This window comes from Nicotiana tomentosiformis, chromosome 5 (genome assembly GCF_000390325.3).
Source record: "Nicotiana tomentosiformis chromosome 5, ASM39032v3, whole genome shotgun sequence".
Classification (NCBI taxonomy): domain Eukaryota; kingdom Viridiplantae; phylum Streptophyta; class Magnoliopsida; order Solanales; family Solanaceae; genus Nicotiana; species Nicotiana tomentosiformis.
The window spans coordinates 106,636,599-106,655,507 of NC_090816.1; positions in this window are offsets into that span (position 1 = coordinate 106,636,599).

An 18,909-nucleotide genomic window follows, 5' to 3' on the forward strand; every position below is an offset into this window, starting at 1 on the left:
AACAGTAGGGGCCTCTACACTAACATCCCTCACAAAGGCCAGATAACATAGACAACCTTTCTCAACCATTCGCTAAGCTTTCAAGTATGAAATCACTCTACTGGGAACATAGTCTATAGAGCCACTCCACTCAACCCTCAGCAACCCCAGCATCGCCAATGTCATAGTCTTAGTGTGACAATCTAGAACAACATGATATGGAGACAACCAATCCATACCCAAAATCACGTCAAAATTGACCATACTAAGCAACAAGAGATCTACTCTGGTCTCAAGACCCCTAATAGTCACCACACATGACCCATATACATGGTCCACAATAATAGTATCACTCACATGAGTAGATACTTGAATAGATGAAACTAAAGACTTATGAGGCATATACAAAAAATGAGCGAAATACGAGAAAACATATAAATAAGTGGAACTAGGGTCAAATAATACAGAGGCATCTCTGTGGCAAACTGAGACAATACCTTTAATCACAACATCCAAAGCAATAGTATCTGGTCTGGCAGGAAGAGCATAGAAACGGGCATGACCACCCCCTGATCTGCATCCCCCTCTCAGGCGACCCCTTGCTGACTGGGCTCTACCCCGAACTGGCTGAGCGGGTGGTGCAGGGGTTGGTGCTGATGACATAGACTGGATCCTCTACGGAGCAGAACCTCCCACTATACGGGGACACTCTCTCCTCATGTGACCAAACTCCCCACACTCATAGAAACTCCCCGGTACTAGCGCAGGGGACTGAAGGGAGCCCCGTGCACCGGGATAACTGGCAGAATGACCTGCAATAAAGGAACCCTAACCCGATGGAGCACAGGACAAACTATGCGTTAGGAGGTCACCAAGAGATGAACGTCCCTACTGATAACCGTGAGAATTATGGCCAGATGATGCACCACGGTGAACTAGACGAGCCGTCTGAGCATGTCTGAAAGGACGACCTCTACCGTGCTGGAACTGACCCCCAGAAGGAGCACCGCTAAATCCACCCTGACCACGAGGCCTCTTGGCCACCCTCTCAACCCTCTCCTAACTGTGAACCATCTCAATCTGACGCGCGATGTCAATAACCTCATCAAAAGTTGCACCAGACTCTCTCTCTTTGGTCATAAGCAATCGCAGCTGAAAAGTGAGGCCATCTATAAACCTCCTGATCCTCTCCCTGTCTGTGGGAACCAACCAAATAGAATGACGGGCCAACTCCGAGAATCACATATCATATTGCGTCACAGACATATCACCCTGACAAAGCTGCTCAAAATGTCTGCACAGCTCCTCTCTGCGGGACTGAGGCACGAACTTCTCATGAAAAATAACGGAGAATTGCTGCCAGGTAAGGGGTGCTACGCCGACCGGCCTACGCCTCTTGTAAGCCTCCCACCAACTGAATGCAGCCCCAGAGAACTGAAAGGTAGTGAATGAAACCCTACTGGTCTCCAGAATACCTGTTGTATGGAGTATCCTCTGACACCTGTCCAAGAAACCCTATGCATCATCTCCCTCTGCACCACTGAAGGATGGAGGTTGGAGTCTCCCAAACCTCTCCAATCTACGCTGCTTATCCTCAGGCATAGTAGGAACAACATAGTCTTGAACAGCGGTAACCGGCTGGTCTGGTGGTTCCCCCAGTGTCTGGAATCCATGTACCACCTGCTCTGGTGTGCGGGCGGCGGGAGTCTGAGCACCTCCCCCAGCCTGAGAAGTGGCTGCTGCAGCCGGAACAGAGACTGCCTGAGCAAGACTGGTACACGCAGTCGGAATCTGAGCTAAGGCCTCCTGAAGGCCTGGAATCACAATAGGCACAGGTGGTGCCTGAGCTGGTGCATCAATAACTGGAATCTGGTCATGATCTGGGGCAACTGGTGGATCTGCAGTTACTGCCCCAGTTGCTGTGCGGGCTATACCTCTGCCCCTACCGCGACCTCTATCATGACCTCGGCCTCTCGCGACCCTGGCTGGTGGTACTGGTGGCTGACCATCCTGCCTAGTAGTACGAGTCCTCACCATCTGTGAGAGAATGAAACAAAAGATATTTAGTTATCAGAATCACAAGATTCGCACAACAAGAATTCAAGAATGTGAAATTTCCTAATGGTTCAGCAGCCTCTCGAAGATAAGTACAAATGTCTCTGTACCGATCTGTAAGACTCTACTAAACCTGCTCATGACTCGTGAGATCTATGTAACCTAGGCTCTAATACCAACTTATCACGACCCAAAACCTAACCCGTCGTGATGGCGCCTATGGTGGAACTAGGCAAGCCGACATTCTCAATATGCTTTAAATATATAACAGAAGTGAGCTAAAGCAATTAAATTAACTGAAGGTTTACATAATAATGGGGTAAAAATCCAATATACGAGTGCGGAATGATAGCCCAACATCGGGGTGTCACGAAGTCATGAGCATCTAACAACCAATCTTGAAACATAGTCTACTACAGTCTGTGCCAAATGCCAATACAAGAGAGAAAGATAATAAGAAAGATAAACAAGGACTGCGGACGCCGGCAACTACCTCGTAAGTCTCCGATAATTAGCTCGTGCATGAACTCAGCATCCGTCAGAATCGTACACACCTGGATCTGCACATGAAGTGCTGGGTGTAGCATGAGTACAACCAACACAGCAAATAATGGAATTAAATAAGGAACTGAGAAGCAGTGACGAGCTATAACAATATACAGTTCATTTCAAAAGTTATCAGTAAAGAGTGAACATGCTTTCAAATCCGGTGGTATAAGTCAAATCAATTCGAGTTCAAGTAAAACAAATATGAATCTTCCAGAAATTTCACAACAACAACAGATAACAACATAAGTGCATCAACAAATAAAAACAAGTACAACCTCTCAAGGTAGCAGTCACTCATCTCATCTCAACAGCTCATACTCTCGGCTCTCAGCCCTCCATACATACTTTCAATAGGTACCTGCGCTCACTGGGGGTGTACAGACTCCGGAGGGGCTCCTTCAGCCCAAGCGCTACATTACTGCGGCGTGTAGCCCGATCCAATCTTGTTGCGATGTGCAACCTGATCCAATATTATTGCGGCGTGTAGCCCGATCCATATATATATATATATATATATATATATATATATATATATATATATATATATATAGCCCGAAGGCTTGTTGCGGCGTGCAACCCGATCCATATGCCTCACAACTCACAGTTCGACACTCATGCCCTATCGCAGTTACTAACCTCTCCAGCCCCTCGGGCTCACAGAATATCATATTAATCAGCCCAAACAGAGAATACAATAAGCATCATCAAGAAATGAGAGGGAACATAGATATAACACACAAGTAAGACTGTGACTGAGTACAAGACAATAATTAACAGCTAATTCAACAAGTATACGACTGTTGCGGGTCCCAATAGTGATATCATATGGCCTAAGCATGGTTTCTAATATGAAAGGTAGTCAATTGCTCAAAGACAAGTAAGAACAAGTAATAACAATGGATATTCGACTTTACAGTTTCACGGGACGGACCAAGTCACAATCCCTCACGGTGCGTGCTCACACGCCCGTCACCTAGCATGTGCGTCACCTCCAAACACTCACATCATACCCATTCTCGGGGTTTCATACCCTCAAAACCAGATTTAAGACTCTTACTTACCTCAAATCGCGCAAAATCCTACTCTGCAATGCCATTGCCCCTCGGATCAACCTCCAAATACCCCGAATCTAGCCACAAGCAGTACGATATAATTAATGTAGGCTAAAAGAATCAATTCCACAAGAGAAACACGAAATTATAAGTCAAAACCCGAAATAGGCTCAAACTAGCCACCGGGCCCACGTCTCGAAATCCGACAAAAGCCATAAAATATGAACACCCATCCACTCACGACTCCAACCATACAAGAGTTACTCGAATCCAACCTCACATCACCTTCCAAAACTCAAAAATTTAGCCTATGCAGTTTCTACCAATTCCCCCCCAAATTTACAACTCAAATCGCTAATTAGATGATGAAAATAGCAATCGATTCATGAAATATAGTCCAATCCGAGTTAGAAACACTTACCTCAACAATATTCATGAAGAAACGTCGAAAAGGCGCCTCACACCGAGCTCTCAAAGTCCCAAAATCGAAATGGGAATCAAACCCTCGAAATCCCATTTTTCTGCCTAGTTCTTCTGCACCTGCGGACCTTCTGTCGCATCTGCTATGCCGCACCTACGAAAAATCCACCGCAGGTGCGGGAATGACTAAAAGGGCTGGGTCCGCATCTGCGTGCAAGTGGTCGCACCTGCGTGTACGCACCTGCGGACAAAAGTCCGCATCTGCGATCCTCCCCTCCAACTCACTTTCCGTATCTGCGAAGCTTCAGATGCATCTTCGGGCTCGTAGATGCGGAAACACCCTCGCACCTGCGACCCCTGGCCATCTCCTCAACTCCCGCTTCTGCGCTCCTTCCTCCACACGTGTGAGTACGCACGTGCGACCTCCCCTCATAAGTCCAAAACTCAATCCGTTAAGCATCCGAAACACACCTGAGGACCCCATGACCTCAACCAAATATACCAACAAGTCATATAACCTCATGCGAACTTAGTCGAACCTTCGAGTCACTCAAAACAACATCAAAACACCAATTGCACCCAAATTCAAGCCTAGAGAACTTCTAAACTTTCAAATTCCTCAAACCACGCCGAAACCTATCAAACCACGTCCGATTGACCTCAAATTTTGCGCACAAGTCATATTCAACATTACAGACCTACTCCAACTTTTGGAATCAGAATCCGACCCCGATATCAAAAAGTCAACCCCCCGATCAAACTTCTCAAAAATTCGACTTCCGCTATTTCAAGCCAAAATTAGCTACAGACCTCAAATTCACAGTTCAGGCATGCTCCAAAGTCCAAAATCACCCAACAGAGCTAACGGAACCGACATAACTCCATTTCGAAGTCATCTTCACACACTCCCTACTACGATCAAAATCTTGAGACTTAAGCTTCCGTTTTAGGGACTAAGTGTCCCAAAACACTCCGAAACCAAAACCAAGACCCCGACAAGTCACATAAGCAGAAACAGATACATGAAAAATAGTAAATAGGGGATCGGGGCTAATACACTCAAAACGATCGGCCGGTTCATTACAATGTCATGCATAAAGGAATAATCATTTAATTTGATTATATCTTTTTTATGAAAGGTTTCATGTATGACTTTGGAAATGAAAAAAATATGTTGTGACTTGATTTGAAAATGTACAAGATTTTCAATTGGCTTCCTCAATTATACTTGGTCCTGATATATGGGTTGGTTTACTCGGGTCAGGTAGTGTGTCGGGTGCCGGTCACGCGAATTTGGGTCGTGACAAACTGGGTATCAGAGCACTAGGTTCTAAGTCAAGTCCTAGGAAGTCTATGGAGCTGCATCAAGTAAAGTCCCTCTTATAGGTGTGTTGTCGGCCACACTTATATCGGGGAGGCTACAATGACATCTAGGGAGTTTCACTTTCTTCATACTCTAGATAGTGCGTTTGTGCCTGAAGTGAGAGTACGAATTCTCGATCGTATTGATTACTTGTTATGGAAGATATAGCAGTGATGAGAATAAAGCTCAAGGTTCAAGTTATAATACAAGATGTTTGGGCTAATAGCCAGAAAGTGTCAGATTTGTTCAAAATGGAAAGATACGTTGATAATATATTAGGACTGATACGGTCAACGCATTTGACTTTGGTCAATAAGAACTATCAGTCGAATACGGAGAAATCATGGAAGAAAATAAGGTGATGGTGCCAGCTAGTATTGTCAGGATGGTGTAATGACTTATAAAGAATTTTATTAAAGAATATGAATTAGCGCACCTATGTTAGACCCTAGATTCCAATTCAAGATGGTTGGTCAAGATGTTGGAGCGACTGTTTACTATGGTAATCACCATTAACGAGTTTAGCAAAGGTACAAAAAGAATATTGTAAATGAAGATGTTGCATCTTAAATTATCATGACAATATATAGAGAGGTGATATGGATCTAACTGATAAGTGAATGTGAATCAGTCAAGTATGTGGCAAACATAGTATAATTCATAAGAAGTATGGCATAGTTAAGACAATGTCAATAATGACCAAAGTCACCTTCCTAAAAAAAAGGGACTTCTTGATCATCCGAAAAGGGAATGTTACAAGACGAGAGAGATGACCCTTAATTGTACTTGACATCGGGTTTCCCCTAAGCATGATAGGTTATCATCATGATGGTGTCATATGTAATAGAAGTGGCACACAAGAAATAAAGTACCGCGTGTAAGTACACGTTGAGGATAGACGAAGCATGCCATATGTAAAAGATGGGCATGACAACCTTGAGTTCCTATAGATGATGAACGTGATATAAATAAATATGCATACCAAGGTATGCGAGGATAAAGTATGTGAACTTAAATGGGTAAGCGTGAAAATATTAAGGCATGAGATGCACAAAAGGCATAATCTTGGAGGTTATAAGAAGCAATATATGTTGTTAGAGAAGGGAAAAAAATGACGTGGAATGATAATCTTGAGTTTTTTTAGTCGAGGTATGTCTTATTTTATTCTGTTGAAATGATAAATTTTTATAATTTCCAAGAATGATCTCAAAGAAACTCTATATGTGCCCGATATTGAAAGAGCAGTCAACTTGTGAGTGAACGGATCCTTATGATTCAAGAAGAATAAATACTGAAATGGATCATGGGCTAAGTTAAAGTTGTTGGAAAGTTATACATATAAGGTGTACGACGTAAGGCTCAAAACAAAGATTGAAAATGGTTATGGTACGAATTTGGAGATTGAGAAGTTACAAGAATTCTAAGACTACATGATAATGTGTCATAAATCCCTACATGAATGTGTATGTATGAGGTCAACGATACCATGAAGAATAGGAAAATATGCAAGTATATATTTATCATATGAAACGTGTTGATGTAAATATGTGGTACTAACTATGGCCAAAAGAGTTTGCATTATGATGAAGACATGAGGTAATAAGACCCAACATGCATGACATCTTTATCAAAAGTATTAGCCTACTCAGTGGGATACCATCAAAATAAAGTTTTATGAAAGGAGTTAATAGCAAGAAATATAATTTCAGAGATATACACGACAAAATCTTACATATATATATATATATATATATATATATATATATATATATATATATATATGCGGCTTGAGAACATGATGGTGACATAAAGATAGAATGTGTAATTCTTATATTTAGCATTGTGAAGATGGTATATGTTATGAAAAGTTATATAATGATATGTGGATTTAGCCTAAGGGGGTCACACTTGTTCAACATATTTAAGCATGAGATGAGAGGTGCAAGGTAGTCGTACTTGCTAGTACTGTATTAGAGTATGGATTGAAGGGTGAAATGTTAGAAGAGATTTCAACGGCAGAGTGAACATAAAAGAGTGAAATGCTAACCATAATGGTGTCGTAAGGGTGGAAAATAATGGCCCATAGCAATATATGTTGCAACTAGTAGCGAAGTGATACTTGGATACGAAAATGAAAAAAGAAAGTTCCTATGAGTATAACCAATCTATCCTATTGTCAGAATAATGGGCATATCGGCATAATGATGAAATAAAATCAACATATGATGAAAGATTGAAGCGGTAAAATAGAGAATTCGAAATGGGGGATAATGTCACGACCCAATTCTCCCTCTGTGAGACGTCGTGATGGCACCTAGTCTCTACGACTAAGTAAGCCTAACACAATATGGAAATAACAAAATGGAAGTAAAATTAAACAACTAACTGTAACAAATAACTAAATAACTGGTTACAATGCCTCTCGGCATGTACAATAACCAACACTCTAGTAATACAACGTATTCCCCAAACCCGAAACATCATAAGTCACAAGCTACAGAAGGAAATTAGAATCTCTATACACCAAAATCTAATAAAAGAAATACGGAAGGTAAATGACTTAGAAGAAAATAGAGGGGGATTCCGAGTTCTGCGGACAATGCAGATGTACCTTGAAGTCTCCGTACAACAACAAGCACTCTCAGCTAATAGCGAGACTGATAAGAAGTACCTGGATATGCACACAAAATATGTGTAGAAGAGTAGCATGAGTACACTACAACGGTACCCAGTCAGTGCCAAGCCTAACCCCGGTAGAGTAGTGACGAGGTGAGGTCCGGGCCCTACTGGGATTTAATAAATAAAGTAGGAGAATATAAAAGTATAATAAGAGACTGGAATTTAACAAAAAGAAAACAAGGCGAAATAACAGTACAACACACAAGGATAAACTGCCGAGGATCTCAAGTAGTCCCAAAATAAATATGCAGGGAGAACTCCCGAGGTACCGCCTCGTAGTCTCAAAAGTAAATATATAGGGAGAACTCCCGAGGTACCGCCTCGTAGTCTCAAAAGTAAATGTGCAGGGAGAACTCCCGAGGTAATGCCTCGTAGTCTCACAACTAAATGTGCAGGGAGAACTCCCAAGTAACTGCCTCGTAGTCTCAAAAGTAAATGTGTAGGGAGAACTCCCGAGAAACCGCCTCGTAGTCTCAAAAGTAAACACACAGCTCAAACCGATAAATACCATAGTTAACAGCAAGAATTCTGCTGTTAAGACTGATAAAGAATAAGAAAAACAGGAAATCAACTAGGCATGTTGCATAGAGTTCAAATAAGAAGTTACAACATGTAGACATGCGATATTAGACTAAACATGATAACTACATATGTTGGTTTAACTCAACTAAGAATGAAAGCAGGCTACTATTCAGCAAAAAATGGGTTTTTCAAAAATAGCCTGTGTACGCACTCATCACCTCGCATACACGCCGCTCACATATCACAACAGTACCAAATCCTAAGGGGATTTCCCCCACATAAGGTTAGGCAAGCCACTTACCTTAAATTTTGCTCAATCAATCGATAAGGATGCCTTACCCTCGATTTTCCGACTCCGAATGACCCGAATCTAGCTAGAAGCAATTAAATATCGTGAATACAATTACGAGAAACTAATTTAAATAATAAATCTTCGACTTTAGCAAAGAATCAAAAATTCGACCCAAAGAGTCGACTCAGGCCCACATCACGTAATCAGGCAAAAATCACAAAATACGAACACCCACTCGACCACGAGTTCACCCATACCAAAATAACCAAAATACGACACCAAATTACCACTCAATTCCTCAAATCAACTCACCAAATCCCTAACCTCCAACTCCCAATTTCCACCTTAAATATGCACTAACTAGGTGGGAAAATAAATTGGGATGCAAATTATTGATCAAAAATAAGCACAAGGGACTTATCTCAAGAAATCCCTCAAAAATGCTCTCAACAATCGCCCTAGACCGAGTTTCCAAAGTCCAAAATGACAAAAATCACGATGCCCTTCGGTTTTAAACACTTCCCAAGTTTCTCGCTTTTGCGGTCACATTAGCCGCTTTTGCGGCACTGCTTTTGCGGTCAGTTCCTCGCATCTGCGGAGACCACTAAGCCTCCCAACTGCTTTTGCGGTCATAACCCTGCTTTTGCGCAACAAAACCCGCTTCTGCGGGCCAACCTCAAACTCCCGCGTCCGCTTCTACGACCCTCCAAGCGCAGGTGCGAGTCCGCACCTATGGAACACCCTCCGCATCTGCGCTCCACAGCCCCCAGTCCAAAATTTCACATCTGCGCAACCTGGCCTGCACCTGTGAGCTCACACCTGTGATCAAAGCTCCGTAGGTGCGCTCACACCAGCAGAGTCGTGCTTCAGCCATGCACAAGGTCCGTTTTTCGATCCGATAGCCATCCGGAATCCACCCGAGGCCCCCGGGACCTAAACCAAACATACCTACCAGTCCTAAAACACCATAAAAACTTAGTTTAGCCCTCAAAACACGTCAAACAACAACACAAACACGAATCACCCTCCAATTCAAACTTAATGAACTTGAAACTTCAAATTTCTACAAGTGATGCCGAAACCTATCAAACTACGCCCGATTGACCTCAAATTTTGCACACAAGTCGTATTCAACTTTACGGACCTACTTCAACTCTCGAAATCGGAATCCGACCCCGATATGAAAAAGTCCACTTCTGGTCAAAATCTTCAAAAATTCGACTTTTGCCATTTCAAGCCTAAATCAGCTACAGATCTCAAATTCACAGTTCGGACACGCTCCTAAGTCCAAAATCACCCAACGGAGATAACAGAACTGACAGAACTCGATTCCGGAGTAGTCTTCACACAGTTCCAACTACGGTCAAAATCCTAAGACGTAAGTTTCCGTTTTAGGGACTACTTGTTCCAAAACACTCTGAAACCAAAACCAAGACCTCCCGACAAGTCACATAAGTAGAAACAGTTACGGGGAAAGCAGAGAATAAGGGATCAGGGATATTACTCTCAAAATGACCGGCCGAGTCGTTACATCCTCCCCCTCTTAAAATAATCGTTCATTTTCGAACGAGCATAAAGACATACCTGAAGTGGTGAAAAGATGAGGATAACAGTTGTGCTTATACTGCTCGGTCTCCCAAGTCGTCTCTTGGACCGGTTGACCCCTTCACTTAACCTTCACTGAAGCAATGTCCTTTGATATCAACTTTCGAATCTGCCTGTCCAAAATAGCCACCGACTCCTCAACATAAGATAGATCCTTGTCCAACTGGACTGAGCTGAAATTCAACACATGGGACGGATCATCGTGATACTTCTAGAGCATAGAAATATGGAATACCGGATGAACTCCTACTAGACTGGGAGGTAAGACAAGCTCATAAGCAACCTCCCCAACTCGCTGTAACACCTCAAATGGACCAATGAACCTTGGGCTCAGCTTGACCTTCTTTACAAACCTCATAACGCCCTTCATAGGCAAAACCCGGAGCAAGACCATCTCTCCTACCATGAATGAAACATCGTGAACCTTTCGATCCGCATAACTCTTCTGTCTGGTTTGGGCTGTGCGAAGTCGATCCTGAATCACTTTTACCTTCTCCAACGCATCCTGAACCAAGTCTATACCCAATAACCTAGCCTCACCCGGCTCGAACTAACCCACTGGGGACCAACACCGCCTACCATACAGAGCCTCATACGGTGCCATCTGAATACTAGACTGATAACTGTTGTTGTAGGAAAACTCTGCAAGTGGCAAGAACTGATCCCAAGAACCTCCAAACTCCATCACACACACACGGAGCATATCCTCTAGTATCTGAATAGTGCGCTCGGTCTGTCCGTCCGTCTGAGGGTGAAATGTTGTGCTCAAATCCACTCGAGTACCCAACTCATGTTGTACGACCCTTCAAAACCGTGATGTAAACTGCGTACCCAAGTCAGAGATGATGGATACTGGTACGCCATGAAGCCTGACGATCTCGCGGATATAAACTCAAGCCAACTGCTCGGAAGAATAGGTAGTAATCAAAGGAATGAAATGAGGTGACTTGGTCAGCCTATCCACAATCAACCAAACTGCATCAAACTTTCGCCGAGTCCGTGAAAGCCCAACAACGAAATCCATAGTGATCCGCTCCCATTTTCACTCCGGAATATCTAACTTCTGAAGCAACCCACCTAGCCATTGATGCTCTTACTTCACCTGCTAGCGATTTAGACACCGAACTACATATTCCACTATGTCCTTCTTCATTCTCCTCCACCAGTAATGCTGCCTCAATTTCAGATATATCTTCACGGCACCCGGATGAACGGAGTACCGTGAACTGTGAGCCTCCTGGAAAATCAACTCACGCAACCCATCTATATTGCACACAAATAGCCTGCCCTGCATCCTCAATGTACCATCATCTCCAATAGTGACCTCCTTAGCATCACCGTGCTGAACCGTGTCCTTAAGGACAAGCAGATGGGGGTCATCATACCGACGCTCCCTGATACGATCATAAAGAGAGGACCGAGAGACCACACAAGCTACTACTCGACCCGGCTTAGAAATATCCAATCTAACAAACTGGATGGCTAAGGCCTGAACATCCAATGCCAATGACCTCTATGCTGCTGGTAGATATGCTAAGCTCCCCAAACTCTCCCTCCGACGACTCAAAGCATCGGCCACCGTATTGGCTTTCCCGGGATGGTACAAAATGGTAATATTATAATCTTTAAGCAGCTCCAACCACCTCTGCTGACGCAAGTTAAGATCTTTTTGCTTGAACAAATGCTGCAAACTTAGGTGATCGGTGTAATTCTCACAAGAGACACCGTATAAATAGTACCACCAAATCATCAAGGCATGAACAATAGCTGCTAACTCAAGGTCGTGGAAATGATAGTTCTTTTCATGTACCTTTAGTTGTTTGGACACGTAGGAAATCACACTACCGTCCTGCATCAACACCGCATCGAGACCAATTCGCGATGTATCACAATATACAGTATAATATTCCGAACCTGTAGGCAATACCAATACTAAGGCTGTAGTCAAAGCCGTCTTGAGCTTCTGAAAGCTCTCCTCACACTCCTCTGTCCACCTGAACGGAGCACCCTTATGGGTCATCCTGATCATAGGTGCTGCAATAGATGAGAAACCCTCTACAAATCGAAAGTAATACCCCGCCAAACCAAGAAAAGTCCGGATTTCCATAGCTGAGGATGGTCTGGGCCAACTCTGAACTGCCTCAACCTTACTCGAATCCACCTGGATCCCATCACTCGATACTACATGACCCAAGAATGCCACTGAGTCTGTTCAAAACTCATACTTTGAAAATTTTGCATATAATTTCTTTTCTCTCAAGGCTTGAAGCACAGTCCTCAGGTACTGCTCATGATCCTCTCGAGTTCGGGAGTACACCAGAATGTTATCAATAAACACAATGGCGAATGAGTCAATATAGGGTGGGAACACACTGTGCATAAAGCATATAAATGCTGCTGAGGCATTGGTCCGCCCAAATGACATCACCAGAAACACGTAGTGACTATACCGAGTCCTGAAAGCAGTCTTCGGGATATCTGGCTCCCGAATCTTCAACTGATGATAGCATGAACATAAGTCAATCTTGGAAAACACTCTGGCACCCTATAACTGATCAAATAGGTCATCAATACGAGGCAATGGATACTTGTTGTTCACTGTGACTTTGTTCAACTAGCGATAATCAATACACATACGCATAAAACCATCTTTATTCTTCACAAATAAGACAGGAGCACCCCAAGGTGACACATTGGGCCGAATGAAGCCCTTATCAAGAAACTCCTGTAACTGCTCCTTGAACTCCTTCAATTCAAGAGGAGCCATACGATATGGAGAAACAGAGATGGGCTGAGTGCCCGAAAACAAATCAATGCCAAAGTAAATATCTCTGTCGGGTAGCATGCCCAGAAGATCGGCTAGAAAAACATCCGAAAAGTCCCTCACTACTGGAATTGACTCAACTATAGGGGTATCAATACTGGTATCTCTCACATAAGCTAGATACGCGTCACACCCCATCTCAACCATTCGTTGAGCTTTAAGAAATGAAATAACTCTGCTGGGAGTATACTCTAAGGTACATCTCGACTCTAATCGTGGTAATCCTGGCATAGCCAGCATCACAGTTAGCGTGACAATCAAGAATAACATAATAGGGTGACCACCAGTCCATCCCCAAAATAACATAATGGTCTCAAAACAACTAAGAACATCCAAACACGACCGATACACACTGTCCACAATAAGAGAATCTCCAACAGGTGTAGACACATAAAAAGGAGAACTCAAAGAATTGCGAGATACACCCAAATACGGGGAAAAATAAGAGGACAAATAGGAATAAGTGGAGCCTAGATCAAATAAAGCCTACGCATCTCTATGACAGACCGGAACAATACATATAATGACAGAGTCGGAAGCAACTGCCTCTGTACGAGCAAACAGAGCATAATATCTGGCCTGACATCCCCCTCTAGGGTGACCTCGACCTCCCCAACCTCCACCTCGAGCTGGCTGAGCAGGTGGGGCGGTAGCTGGTGATGTAATCATAGCCTGAGGACCCGGTGGAGCACACGGTGCCTGAGAAGGTCTGTGGAGATACACCCCTCCTAAGTCTGGGGCAATCCTTCACCATATGGCGAGTGTCGCCACACTTAAAACAAGCTCTCAGAGGGCGTGACTGTTGTGACTGGATTAGGCCAGGTCTGCTAGATTGACCACTAAAAGCACCCCGTACAGGAGGCGCACTAGATACTGGCGATGCATAATAAGGCTCCTGGGACATAGAAGGGGCCGAAATACCACTGGTGGCTAGAACTGCTGAGTGAACGGGGCGGCTCATATAACCCCTACCATGACGAACTGCAGCTGGGGCATGAGCACCACTATAAGTGCCAGACTCTCGAGACTTCTTGGCCTCCCTCTCCTCTCTATCCCGAGCAATCATACCCTCTAATCTCCAAGCAATACTCGCAACCTACTGGTAAGAAATATCCATCTCCAACTCCTGGGCCATCCTAAGACTGATACTGAGGTGAAGTCCCTCAATAAACCGACAAACCCTCTCTCGAACTGTGGCAACCAAGGCTGGTGCATGTCAGGCCAAATCACTGAAGCGAACTACATACTCTGACACAGTCATAGTACCCTGGTGGAACTGCTCAAACTCCATACACTATGTGTCTCTGAGACTCTGTGGAACATACTCACTCAAGAACATGTCCGAGAACTAGGTCCATGTCAGTAAAGCTGCCTCAGCCGGACTACCCAACTCATAAGCATGCCACCACTGATAGGCTGCTCCTCTAAGCTGGAATGCAGTAAAAGAAACCCCAATCGACACAGCTACACCCATAGTACGGAGAATAAGGTGACACTCCTCCAGAAAACCCTGGGCATCCTCTGACGCCAATCCACTGAATGTAGGAAGGTGGTACTTCTTATACCTCTTAAGTCTAAGTTGTTCCGCCTCAGAAGCTGCTGCCCTAACCTTAGGATGAGCTGGAGCTACCGACTGCATCGGTATCATCTCTGGAATTTGGTCGACCTGAACCCGCTGCTCTGGAGTACTGGCGATGGGAGTCTGTGCTCCTACCCCGGCCTGAGATATGGTAGGAGCAAGTGGAATCAATCCAGCCGGAGCTAAGGTGCTGAACATGCTCAGAAACTGGGCTAGAGTCTCTTGGAGGGCAGGTGCAGCAACAGGTATCTCAGGTGTCTGCCCTCCATCTGGAGCTACTGTGGGCTCCTCTGTGGCAGCTCGTGCGAGTGCTCTGGCTGCACCGTGTAGACGTCCTTGGCCTCTCCGGCCGCTGTCTCTCGCGACTCTAGCAGGGGGCGCAGGTGCATGGTCATCTGATCCACTTGTACGTGTCCTCACCATCTGTCAGAGAATAGAATACAGAACTTTAAAATTTTGAAGTCAACAATTTTCGCACAACAAAGAATCAAAGAAATGTAGTTTTGATAACATTTCCATAGCCTCCCGAAGATAAGTACAGACGTCTCTGTACCGATCCGCGAGACTCTAATAAATCGGCTCGTGACTCACGACACCTATGAACCTAGAGATCTGATACCAACTAATCACGATCCAATTCTCCCTTTGTGAGACGTCATGATGACACCTAGTCTTTACGACTAGGTAATCCGAACACAATGCAAAAATAACAAAATGGAAGTAAATCTTAACAACTAACTGCAACCGATAACTAAATAACTGGTAACAATGCTGCTCGGCATGTACAATAACCAACACTCTAGTAATACAACGTATTCTCAAAACCCGAAACATCATAAGTCACAAGCTACAGAAGGAAACTAGAATCTCTATACACCAGAGTCTAATAAAAGAAATACGGAAGGTAAATGACATAGAAGAAAATAGAGGGGGATTTCGAGTTCTGCGGACACGGCAGATGTACCTTGAAGTCTCCGTACAACAGCAAGCACTCTCAGCTAATAGCGAGGCTGATAAGAAGTACCTGGATCTGCACACAAAATATGTGTAGAAGAGTAGTATGAGTACACTACAACGGTACCCAGTAAGTGTCAAGCCTAACCTCTATAGAGTAGTGACGAGGTCAGGTTCGTGCCCTACTGGGATTTAATAAATAATGTAGGAGAATATAACAGCATAATAAGAGACTGGAATTTAACAAAAAGAAAACAAGGCGAAATAACAGTACAACACACAAGGATAAACTGTCGAGGATCTCTTGAGATACCGTCTCGTAGTCCCAAAATAAATATGCAGGGAGAACTCCCGAGGTACCGCCTCGTAGTCTCAAAAGTAAATATATAGGGAGAAATCCTGAGGTACCGCCTCGTAGTCTCAAAAGTAAATGTGCAGGGAGAACTCCCAAGGAACCGCCTCGTAGTCTCAAAAGTAAATGTGTAGGGAGAACTCCCGAGGAACTGCCTCGTAGTCGCAAAAGTGAATTTGGAGGGAGAACTCCCGAGGAACTGCCTCGTGGTCTCAAAAGTAAATGTGCAGGGAGAACTCCAGAGGAACCTCCTCGTAGTCTCAAAAGTAAACACACAGCTCAAACCGATATATTTAACAGCAAGTGTTCTACAGTTAAGATTGATAAAGAACAAGGAACACAGGAAATCAACAAGGCATGCTGCACAGAGTTCAACTAAGCAGTTAAAGCATGTAGCCATGCGATATTAGACTAAACAGGATAACTACACATGTTGGTTTAACTCAATTAAGAATTAAAACAAGCTACTATTCAGCAAAAATTGGGGTTTTCAACAAATAACCCGTGTAAGCACTCAGCACTTCGCGTACACGACGCTCACATATCACAATAGTACCAAAACCTAAGGGGATTTCCCCCACATAAGGTTAGGCAAGCCACTTACCTTAAATCTTGCTCAATCAATCGATAATGATGCCTTTCCCTCGATTTTCCGACTCTGAATGGCCAAAATCTAGCCAAAAGCAATTACATATCATGAATACAATTATGACAAACTAATTTAAATAATAAATCTGCGACTTTAGGAAAGAATCAAAAATTTGGCCCAAAAGGTCGACCCGGGCCAACGTCACAGAATCAGGCAAAAATCACAAAATACGAACACCCACTCGGCCACGAGTTCACCCATACCAAAATTACCAAAATCTGACACCAAATCGCCACTCAATTCTTCAAATCAACTCACCGAATCCCTAACCTCTAACTCCCAGTTTCCACCTTATACTTGTTAATCGGGCCGGGCTGATCCGTTTACAGCCCTGTTCAGCCCGGCACTGTAGCGTGGGGGGCAGGTTGGGACGGGTTGGGCGGGGAGCGGGTTTCAAACGAACAGTTTTTTGATACTGGTGCATCGGAACCCGCTAAGCCCGTTAACCCGTTAACGGGTTGTTAACGGGCTACAACCCGGTTCAGCCCATTAACGGGTTGTTAATGGGCTACAACCCGGTTCAACCAGTTTTTAAAATTTTTTTTTTAATGGACCAACTGAAACTCCTGATATTGACACTTGTATTTTTGATCTACACAAACATTTAGAAATATTTTATAATTATTATGTTAATATTGTTGATGCTTCTTCTGCCGTAGATACAAATATTCCTTCAAGTTCAGTTTCAACATCTGGGACCAGTGCTTTGGATGATAATGATGGTGTTGAAGATTATTTGATTTGGTCTACACTAGGGGAGCATCAACAAACCAATAGCAGGAATATTGATGAACTTTAATTCTACTTGCAAAAGTCAGCAGAGCCCCAGACAAAGGAATTTCTACCACTGGGTTGGTGGAGGAGCAACTCAAATAAATCTCCTGTTCTTTCGGCCATGGCTCAAGACGTGCTAAATGTGCCGATTTCAATAGTCGCATCACAGAGCGCATTTAGCCAAGCAAGGCACCAACTAGGAGATACCCGTCATTCATTGGGTATCAATGCTTTGGAAATTCTAGTGTGCTTCAGAGATTGGATAAGATCATAACGACGAAATCAAGGGCATGACGAGGTAGATGAAGCGGAGGACCAAGAAATTGGAGATATAATGATTTATGGTGCTGATTCAACCAAAGCCGGAAACCAAGAACCTCATGTTGATATGGATGAACTTACAAAAATGATGCAAAGCATGTGATGTACTATTTCTTTTTTTTTTTTTTATATTTATAATTGTTATAAACTTTTAATTTGCAAGTTCAAAAATAACAAAATCAAAAAGGAACTTGCAACTTAATTTGAAGTATTATATATTATTCAATAAAAATATCAAATGAAAGTCTTCGGAGCTTGATCCTTACATATTGCCTATTGGCCTTATTAAATAATTTTTTGTAGCCACTTACTTTCAAATTTTAATTTTAAAATTATAAATTTCAAATTTCAAATTTAAAACTTTAAACTTTAAACTTCAAAGTTTAATTCTAAGCCTTAAAAGTTTTCAAACACTTAAGTATCAATAACATTGAATAAGAAAAACAAAATTTACTTTAAAAATAAAATAAAATTCCATAGCCCGCTAACAGCCCACTAACAGCCCGCTAAGCCCAAACCCGGACGGACAAACTTTACAGACCTACTCCAACTATCCGACCCCGATATCAAAAAGTCCACTTCCGGTCAGAATCTTCAAAAATTTAACTTTCGCCATTTCATGCCTAAATCAGCTACAGACCTCAAATGCACAGTCCGGACACGCTCTTAAGTCCAAAATAACCCAACGGAGCTAACGGAACCGACGGAACTCCATTCTGGAGTCGTCTTCACATAGTTCCGACTACGGTCAAAATCCTAAGATTTAAACTTCCGTTTTAGGGACTATGTGTCCTGAAACACCCCGAAAATAAAAATAAGACCTCCCGGCAAGTCACATAAGCAGAAACAGATACGGAAAAAGCAGAAAATAGGGGATCAGGACTATTACTCTCAAAACAACTGGCCAGGTCATTACAGATAAATAACACATAAGAGCAGG